This window comes from Grammomys surdaster, unplaced genomic scaffold (genome assembly GCF_004785775.1).
Source record: "Grammomys surdaster isolate TR1022 unplaced genomic scaffold, NIH_TR_1.0 843, whole genome shotgun sequence".
Lineage (NCBI taxonomy): Eukaryota > Metazoa > Chordata > Mammalia > Rodentia > Muridae > Grammomys > Grammomys surdaster.
In genome coordinates this window covers 1,712,304-1,721,324 of record NW_021605262.1, presented here as the reverse complement: position 1 = coordinate 1,721,324, position 9,021 = coordinate 1,712,304, and positions in this window count along the sequence as shown.

The window sequence follows — 9,021 nt, the reverse complement described above, 5'->3', positions numbered from 1 at the left end:
AAACTGTTTCAGTGAAACATGCTTGAACTAGAATCTCACAAAGTCTGAACTCTCTGAACATCATCATTGGGTGTAGGAGAAGCTAAGGTGGGAGGAGTAAGGAGAGGAAGAGGAAAAGGAAGAGGAGGAGCAAGGCGAGGGAGAGGGGGATGCAGCACCGTGAATGACCACTCATGTACCAAGCGCAGTCCTGGGTAACAATTTATATCTAGGTTAGTTAATTGGGAACATCTATAATTGTGTGGACATCTTGTTGATTGAGCATTGCCAAATATATAAAGCCTTTCGTTAATATTTAAGCATTAGAATCTAATTTCTTACTGGGCCTGTGTGGATGGCGGGATGGTCTGGGCACAACCCAGCCATGTGGAGACAGTGTGGAAGATTGGCAGAGCCATCTCCCATGCTGGCACCTCATGAGTGGCAGGGCCGGTGTCTCTGGTCTCCTGAGCAGACAATCTGAACTCCTGGCCGCAGGCCTAGGCTGGTCAGGAACATGGCAGCTGATTAAGAAAAGCCAGATTGAATGCCTCGGATTTAAATAATTCCAGCAACAAGGGGGTACAGCAGTTTGGAGGGGGTTCTTGTGTTCAAGAGCCTTGATGTAGCTGTCTGCTTTGTGGTGGGTCCCAGAAGCTTGTGCTCCTTAAATGTGTAAGGCCATTTGCTGTGTTTGGACTGTCTTTCTCTTGTGCATCATTTTATTGTCTTTAGAAAGTCAGAGTCCAGACCAGGGAAAAAGGTAGACATCCCTCACAGTCTTCCTCTCCAGTTATCTCTCCAGGACTCGGCAATATGGACACCTTTTCTGCAAGGTGCGATCTTTCTCATGCAGCCTGAACCTCCCTTACCGTGGTTTGCTCACAACTTGAATAGTTTTCCATCAGCCTCAGCTCTTCCTGGTCCAATGTTTTTCATTGCCTTTCCTTCTCATTATGAGCCATGGAGGTCTCATGCTTCTCAGCAGTCAATCCTGATGCTTCAGGGTAAACCAGCTTCCATTTAGGGCTGGCACAATAAATACCCTGCTATTCAAGCAGCCCAGTAAAGCTGGGTTTTCCACACACAGAGGGAGAGACTTTTCCTTCACCAACTGAGCTCCCTGAATCCACATAAGAAAACAGTAACCTGGAGGACTCTGGAAGGGAAGTCCAGATGAGGCCTTGTTACCTTGAAGGCACTAAAAAGGAAGGTGAGGAGGGACGTTGTTTTCCTTGTGAGGGCTGGATCACACAGAAACTAAGGCAAAATATTGGATTAATGGCTCAAAATGAAGCAGTTGCCTAAGGCACAGAACTTGAGCGATATCAGAAAACTCTAATCAAGATAAATAAAAACCTAGTGAGAGTAAAGAGTAAAAAGTAAGAGTATAAAACCATTGATGCAAAGATTTTGAAGAAATAATAAATTTCAAATGAAGGGGGAATCCCACATAAGCCACACCACCTTACAGCCAGAGATGAAAAGGCTTGTTTCCTTATGGTTATCTCATGGACTTCATTTACACTGATGTTTTCCCACGATGTCAGAAGTCGTTGGAAAAACAAAGTATCGAGAAGTTACAAGTAGGTGTATTAAAATTTATATTTTTCAAATGATATCTCTTCAGAAATGTTGTGAGTTGGCTGGAGAGGTGATTCACTGGATAGAGTTATTACCATGAAGCACAAGGACCAGAGCTCAGCTTTCCAGAACTCAGAGGGAAAAGCAGAGCAGGGTCAGTGCCTGCCTGCAATTCCACTGCTTGGGAGGCAGAGGTATGAGATCACTGGGCAAGCTGGCTAGCCAGAGTAGCTAATCAGTGTGCTCCGGGTTCAACTGAGAAAGCCTGCTTGCCTCAAAGAGAAGGATGATCAAGGAAGACATATACACATACATGTCTGTATACCCCCTCACACATGTCCATATACATGTGAACATACATGCAGAGATACCACACAAGAACATATTTCATATGCATATCACACACACACACACACACATACACACACACACACTCACGTAGGTCATGTGAGTAGTGATATTCATTTACCATACAGCTTGGTGTCACCTTTACACAACCTAGAATTGCTTGGGAAGAAAGTCTCGGTGGAGAATTATCTACATTGGGTGGGCCTGTGCACATCTGTGGATGACCTATTTAAATTGAGTTTATTGGTCTGGGAAGACCCAGAGTAGTGTGGTCTGAACCACTCCCTGGACAAAGCCCTGAACAGTATGGGAGTGTAGAAACTGAGCTGGACAGAAGCAAGCGAGGGAGTGTACACACATTCATTTCCTTTGCTCATGAACATGATGTGATGACCTGTGACCAGCTTCTTCATGCTCCTGATGCTGTGACTTCCCTGCTATGATGGACTGTGACCTGGAGCTGTGAGCTTAAACAAACCCTGTGCTCCCCTAAGTTGTTTTATGTTCAGGGTGTTATCACAGAAGTTACGGGACTAGAACTTGGTTTGTCCATGTCTCTCCTAGCACAGTGAAGGTTCAGGATCATGTCTCATGCTGAGGGGTCTACGGTTTTATTTATGCCAAAGGCAGAACATACGGCCATGTTACTTTTCTGTTTTTCATGAGAGAAGACTCGTCCATCACACTTCCCAATTCTATGTATTCCTTCACTCTTTTCCAAGTTAGAGAACTGTTGTTTGACAACGCCTCTCCTCCAGTGATGACCTAAGAGTGTCTCACTGACTTCAGTTTTACTCAACCTGGCTTCATCAAAACAACTGTTCATTAGATGTGTTTTGTCTTACTTCTGACATTTTCAAAAGAATCGTGCTAAAGATGATGGTGAGCGAGTTTCTGATGCTCTCTTAATTCTGTACTCAAAGCTAGAATTTTACTCAGCTCTCTGCAAACCCGTTTAAAAAAAAAAAAACATTACCCAGTGGAACTTAAAGCAGAAAAGGACAAGGGAAATGTTCTCAAACAAGTTCTTCAGCGCAGTAACAAGGGGATTGTGCTCTGAGGACACCTGAGGTTAGCCCACATGCACACTCACTGTGGAGGGGGCAGTGTTGTCTCCTGTGAACTGGAACAAAGCAATATACAGAGTAACAAAGGGATAGAAAGGAGAGGCAGGCAGGCAAGCAGGCAACCAGGCAGCAGGGACGAGTCACTGTGTTCTCACACACTAGACATGAGCAAGAGTTCCGTTTGCCCACACTGTTGATGCTGGCTAGTTCTGAACAAGCATTTGGTATTGCAGTCATTTTGATGGTGTGAGGAAATGCCACCGAGTTCTAAGGAGCTTTTTGTTTCAATATGCAATGAAGAATTAATCTCACCGCACATTCAAAACTCCTCCATTATCTGAGCCAACAGCCTGCTGTGGTGTGGATATGGTTCATTCCCATAAGCTCCTGTGCTTCTCTGAAGCTTGGTCCCCTGCGTGATAGTAAGAGAGATGGGGGATCTTTCAGAGGGGAGGCCTAATGGAAGGCAACTAGGTCTCAGAGCACACAATTTCAGACTGATGTTCTCTTCTGAGAGTGAATCAAGTGTCATGGTCCTGGATCAGTTCTCTCAAGAATGAGCCGCCATGAAGTGGTTTACCTAGGTTCAGTATCTGACACACGTCTGTGATTCTCCCACACACTCTTACTCAGCTCCCGTGTAAGGGTGCATCCAGAGGGACCTAGTGAGATGTTCTGTCCACACTGACTATATTTTTCAACCACTAGAATTTTGAGCTACATAATTATTTTCTTTATGAAGTACCCGGCCTTACGTTTTGTTGTCTCTATAACAACACAAAATGTAGTAACGTGGGTACTTTATCATTAATCATATGTGGCATATTTACAATGTCACTTCATAAGCCTGGAAGTAAGACCATCTACATGCTTGCCTAAAGACCAACCTCAGAGACAGAACTTGGAACACGGTCAGGCTAGACAAAAGGATATATTAGTGACTTGTAGTCAGGAGAGCTAGCTGTCCAGAACATCTTCCATTGGGCCCTTGCTAGCAGCTTGGTTTACAGACTTGAGGTGAGCACATCCCAAATTAAGTCAGCACACTTATTGGAGTCAGGCAATTGCTGACACTATGTGTAGAGAATACTATCACATTAGCAATTTGGGGAAGACACAGGCACCAGGTGACTGTCCTCTTATACTCAAGCCTTCAAGTGTTCTACTTTCTGTCTTTGGTTTGCTTCTGAACGCCTTCGCCAAGGTGAGCAGGCATGGTGCACCTGCATGGCAGTGAAACACACATCAGAAAGCAGGTACTGTTCAAATCTTCATGCTCTAGAATCCCTGTGTCACTTTCTCTCTCCTTTATATGTGAAGTCAGTCAGCTCTTTTCAGATCTTAGCCTTTCTTGTCGGACTAGGTCAAGAAGGAAGACAGCAGTGTGTTGTCACCATTACAGGTGGCCTGACTCCCTCATTGTCCAGAAACACACTTTCTATTCCTTGGTCAATTGGCTGCCTTGAGATTTTGTGTGATAACAAGGTCAACACATGTTTGCCCCCACATAAAACAGAATGGCACTGGTCTACACTCTTGTATTAATCATTTTATTGCTTATCATTTGGCACCGCAGCTAGAGCTGTGTCATTTTTATATTTTCTTGGGCAATAAAGTTTTCTGTTGTAGCAATACACGCGCACACACACACAAACACAGAGCCAATTTCTCCATTGGTCTGTGACCTGATGGAAACATGTTCTTTAAGGCTAACAACAGATTCAGGCCAGATCTGTGCTCATCTCTATGGTTGAGCTATAAGAAATTTTCTTCGGCTTACTCTGTTTCAAGTATTTAACACCATTTTTCTTTAGTTTTTTCAATGTCATGTACATCCTCATAGCAGACAAAACTGCTAGTCTGGCAGAAGCCCATAGGCACATATTGGACCTGACCTGCTGTGTCTTGTTGCCTCAAGTAAAGACTTGGGAGCAAAGATGACTTAGGGGTTTTCTCTAATTTTAATTATAGTAATTTCCATTAAAAGTCAGGGGTTTGGCCTCCTAGGCACTTGGACATGTGTAGTATCACTGTACCTCAAGATGTAACAAAGGACAGAGCTCGGCCACATGGAAGATGAGGATAATGAGTGCTGTGGTCTCATAGGAACCCAAGGTCACAAGGCTGCAAGGTCGGACAGAATGAATATGGAGAAGACAAGCTGGTCCTGTGCTGTGTTCTCTCTACCGACCCTGTTTTCCTGGACAACAAACTTCACAGGGCTCTCCTCACTACATTGACAGTGGAAGGGGAGGAAGGAAACTTAGCTAATTTATCTTAGCTAATTTGCCCACCTTTGAGCATCTAGAGTCGAATCAATGCCTTCCTAGCTACTCAGTGACTGAGTCTGTGGGGACAGCTGAGCATCCCACCTTTGCAGATCTGGGATCAAATTATTTCCAGATATAGTGAGGAGGCTCCCATTCACACAAGCTTGTGTAGATGTGAGAGACTGGAAAAATCAGGAAAGAAAATCGGCTTCTCATGAGGAAAAATTACGTTAAGAATAAACTCGGGTTTCCCAGTGAAGTCATTCCAGCAAAGCTTACGCAGAGTCCTAAGCAGGACGGTGGCTATGAAGCAGGTGCTGCTGCTGTGTGGTGAGCATCCCAGCATGCAGATGGCTGCAGTTTAATTCAACTTATTCAGAGAAACCAATCTCAGCAGAAAGTCTTACTTGTACAATAGCTTGTCACACAGAGGAAGGCTGACCTCCTGGAACGTCGTCGCTGTTTGTAATCCACAGGGTTAACTCAAGCTACAGCACTTGAACTCAGCACCATTGTTAAATATCCAGCTTTATTGATTCATTAAGATCTAGATTACTTATTTGAATGGTTATAATGGTTTTTACCCCATAATTAGATTGAATTTGCAAGTTCTTTTCTATAAGGAGTGAAATTATGCTGATGACATTTTTTTAAAAAAATATTATGGTTACAGATTCTCTTAGAAGAGTTTAATGAAAATCTTTTGTCTAAAACTTCCTCTTCTTCCCTAGTACTTCCTCCTTGGACCCACCACTTCCTCATCATACCCAGCACTTTCTCATCGTACCTAACATTTCCTATTTTTTAGTACTTCTCCCTTATACCCAGCACTTCACTATTTTTCAGTAGCTATGTTATACTGGGTGCCCTTTCCACACAGTTATCATACAGTGGGATGGGAAGACTTTGCAGCTGGCATGAGCTCGAGGTCAGGTCTGCTTCCTGGGCTCAGCTCACCCACAAAAACACCAAGCTGCAACCTCATAGGAAGTCTAGCTGATTGATTTCATCAGCATTTGTTAAATGAGGGATGTGCTGAACCTGAGGTACCACTCCAGCTAGGACCTCAGAGAGTTCAAAGTTAGAGGCCAATAAATAGTCTACTGGCTGGTTTTGTGTGTCAACTTGACACAGCTGGAGCTATCACAGAGGAAAGAGGCTCCTTTGAGGAAATGCTTCCATGAGATCCAGCTATAAGACATTTTCTCAATTAGTGATCAAGGCAGGAGGGCCCATTGTGGGTGTCATCCCTTGGCTGGTAGTCCTGGGTTCTATAAGAAAGCAAGCTGAGCAAGCCAGGGGAAGCAATCCAGTAAGTAACATCCCTCCATGACCTCTGCATCAGCTCCTGCTCCCTGTCCTGCTTGAGTTCCAGTCCTGACTCCCTTTCGTGATGAACAGCAGCGTGGAAGTGTAAGCTGAATAAACCCTTTCCTCCCCAACTTGTTTCCTGGTCATGATGTTTTCTGCAGGTATGCAAATCCTGACTAAGACAGAGACCCTGAAATCTTCACAAGCAGTATACAGACCGGTGGCAGCTTACAACATTGCTAACCATCAGCAGGTTATTAGGACAGAGCTCCATCAAAAGTTATGTCAATATATATAAAAAATTCAGGAAGCGCTCAGGAAAAACAAGAAAGAAGCATGGCTGTCGGGGAGGGAGTGGGAGACAGGTTTGCTGAAAACACATTATGTAGTGTATGAATTACACATAGAGTACATAAAAATATATTTTAAACTAGGAAGAAGAAAAGCAATGAACAGGAAGTAGCTTGCAGCTGAAGAGCTTCTTGGGTGGGGCTTACAGTAGAGGCCTTCAGAGGTGCTGAGTCTGAGCATCAGAGTAAGAGAAAAGCAGGGACAGAGGTCCTTGTAAGCACAGACAGCAGATGGCCATTGTGACTTCCAGTGACTCAGAACTGTCTGGGTTCACACTGTTCAGAGGGGACCTTCTATTTACACAGTGAATAATCATATTATCAGCACGAATTTAATCCTCTGATTTGTGTATTTAATCCTTTAATGGATTCTTTTGAGTTAATTTTTATATTTAATGCACAGGTTACCAGTCTTTTGGAGTTTGCCATCTTTTAACTTCCTGGGAGCTATGTGCACATTTTTTATTTTTTATTTTTTCACTTCTGATGCCCTTTCCTTTTGTTTGGGTGAAATTAGATGCAGATCTAGGCACACACACAGAAAATATATGTGAAATACATCCAAGCCCTTACCACCCCTGCCTTGCCTGTGCACAGAATCTTCTCTGTAAGTCTGTCCCAGATGTGCAGTGGATCTTGTCCATACATCCTTTATCTCGGTCATGATTTCTGCCTCTGATCCCTCTGACTTCTTCAGCATGCTGGGCCTTTCTAATGTATGCAACCTGTTTCTTTCTTCCTTCCTTTCTTTCTTTCTTCCTTCCTTCCTTCCTTCCTTCCTTCCTTCCTTCCTTCCTTTCTTTCTTTCTTTCTTTCTTTCTTTCTTTCTTTCTTTCTTTCTTTCTCTCTTTTCTGCTAGGCTTTCTTCTCAAACTGCTTGCTTGATGGTTTATCACACTGGTTGTGGCTCTGGGGCCTTATACTCTGGAAGTTTCCTCCATCAGACACATGACCTACAGAGTGAATTCTCCTTCAGTGGACTTCAGACTTTCATGGTCAATGACATCTTTTCTTATGAACTTTAGGATTTCAAATCTCAGGTTTACCTCAAGCAGGTGTGTGTGTATAGGTACGCTGCATGTATGGTGTTGTTCGTGTGTTTGCGTGTGTGTATGTGTGTGTGAGAGAGAGAGAGGGAGAGAGAGAGAGAGAGAGAGAGAGAGAGAGAGAGAGAGAGAGACAGAGGTGGTATGTGTGTGTCCTACGTATGTGTGTGTTGTGTATGTGTATATATGCTATGAGTGTATGTAGTGTTTATGTATGTATATGTACTGTGGGTGGTATAGTATCAGTGTGTTGTAGTATATTATGTGTTGTATGTGTATATGTAATCTCTGGTATGTGGTACAGTGTTTGTGCATTGTGCATGTGTGGTGTAGTGTTTATTTGTGGTATATGTGTGCAGGTGTCCATATGTACATGTGCTTTGTGTGTGTTCCTCCTGAGAATTAAGTTTCTGTTAGCAGGTCAGCTCTTGACATGGCAGGGACATTAGTGGTGAGTGAGTATCCTCTTGGTCCTTGCATAGGGAGTGCCCTGAATCTGCTGCTCAGTAGGTCTGCACCTTGTCTCTGTGGGACAGTTCATCTGTGTCCCTCTTCTGCCTCAACTCTGCTGCATAGGAACACTAAGTTCATTTTGCATGAAGTTATGGTCTTCGGATGATTTTTTCCTGAGTTTACTCTTATTGTTCTCTGGGAGCAGTGTGCAGATAGTGTGGTAAGGAGAGACACTGAGGCCCTATGTCCCCTCCTGCTCAGGCACCTCAGCTCTTGTGATGATAATGGGTGTCCTGGACACTCTTCCATTAGTATTAAGCTCCTGGAGGCCATGACTGGGAAAACCTACTTTCCTCTTCAGTGAGCACTTTAGAGAGAGGGAAGGAAACATTGCAAGCTCTGAGGAAGGCTACCATCTCTGTCCTAAAAGTGGTTCACCGGGGAGTAGGAACCATAGAAAATTAAAAGGGTGTGAGATAGTTACAGAAGTTTGCACTCACCTGAGACATCACAATTGTGAAATAGATGTATTTTCTGCTCACTTTATAGACCGCCCTTCCTTGCTCAGCCAGTCCCTGCTGTTGCACACTCCTCTGTTCTTAGCATGCTGTCA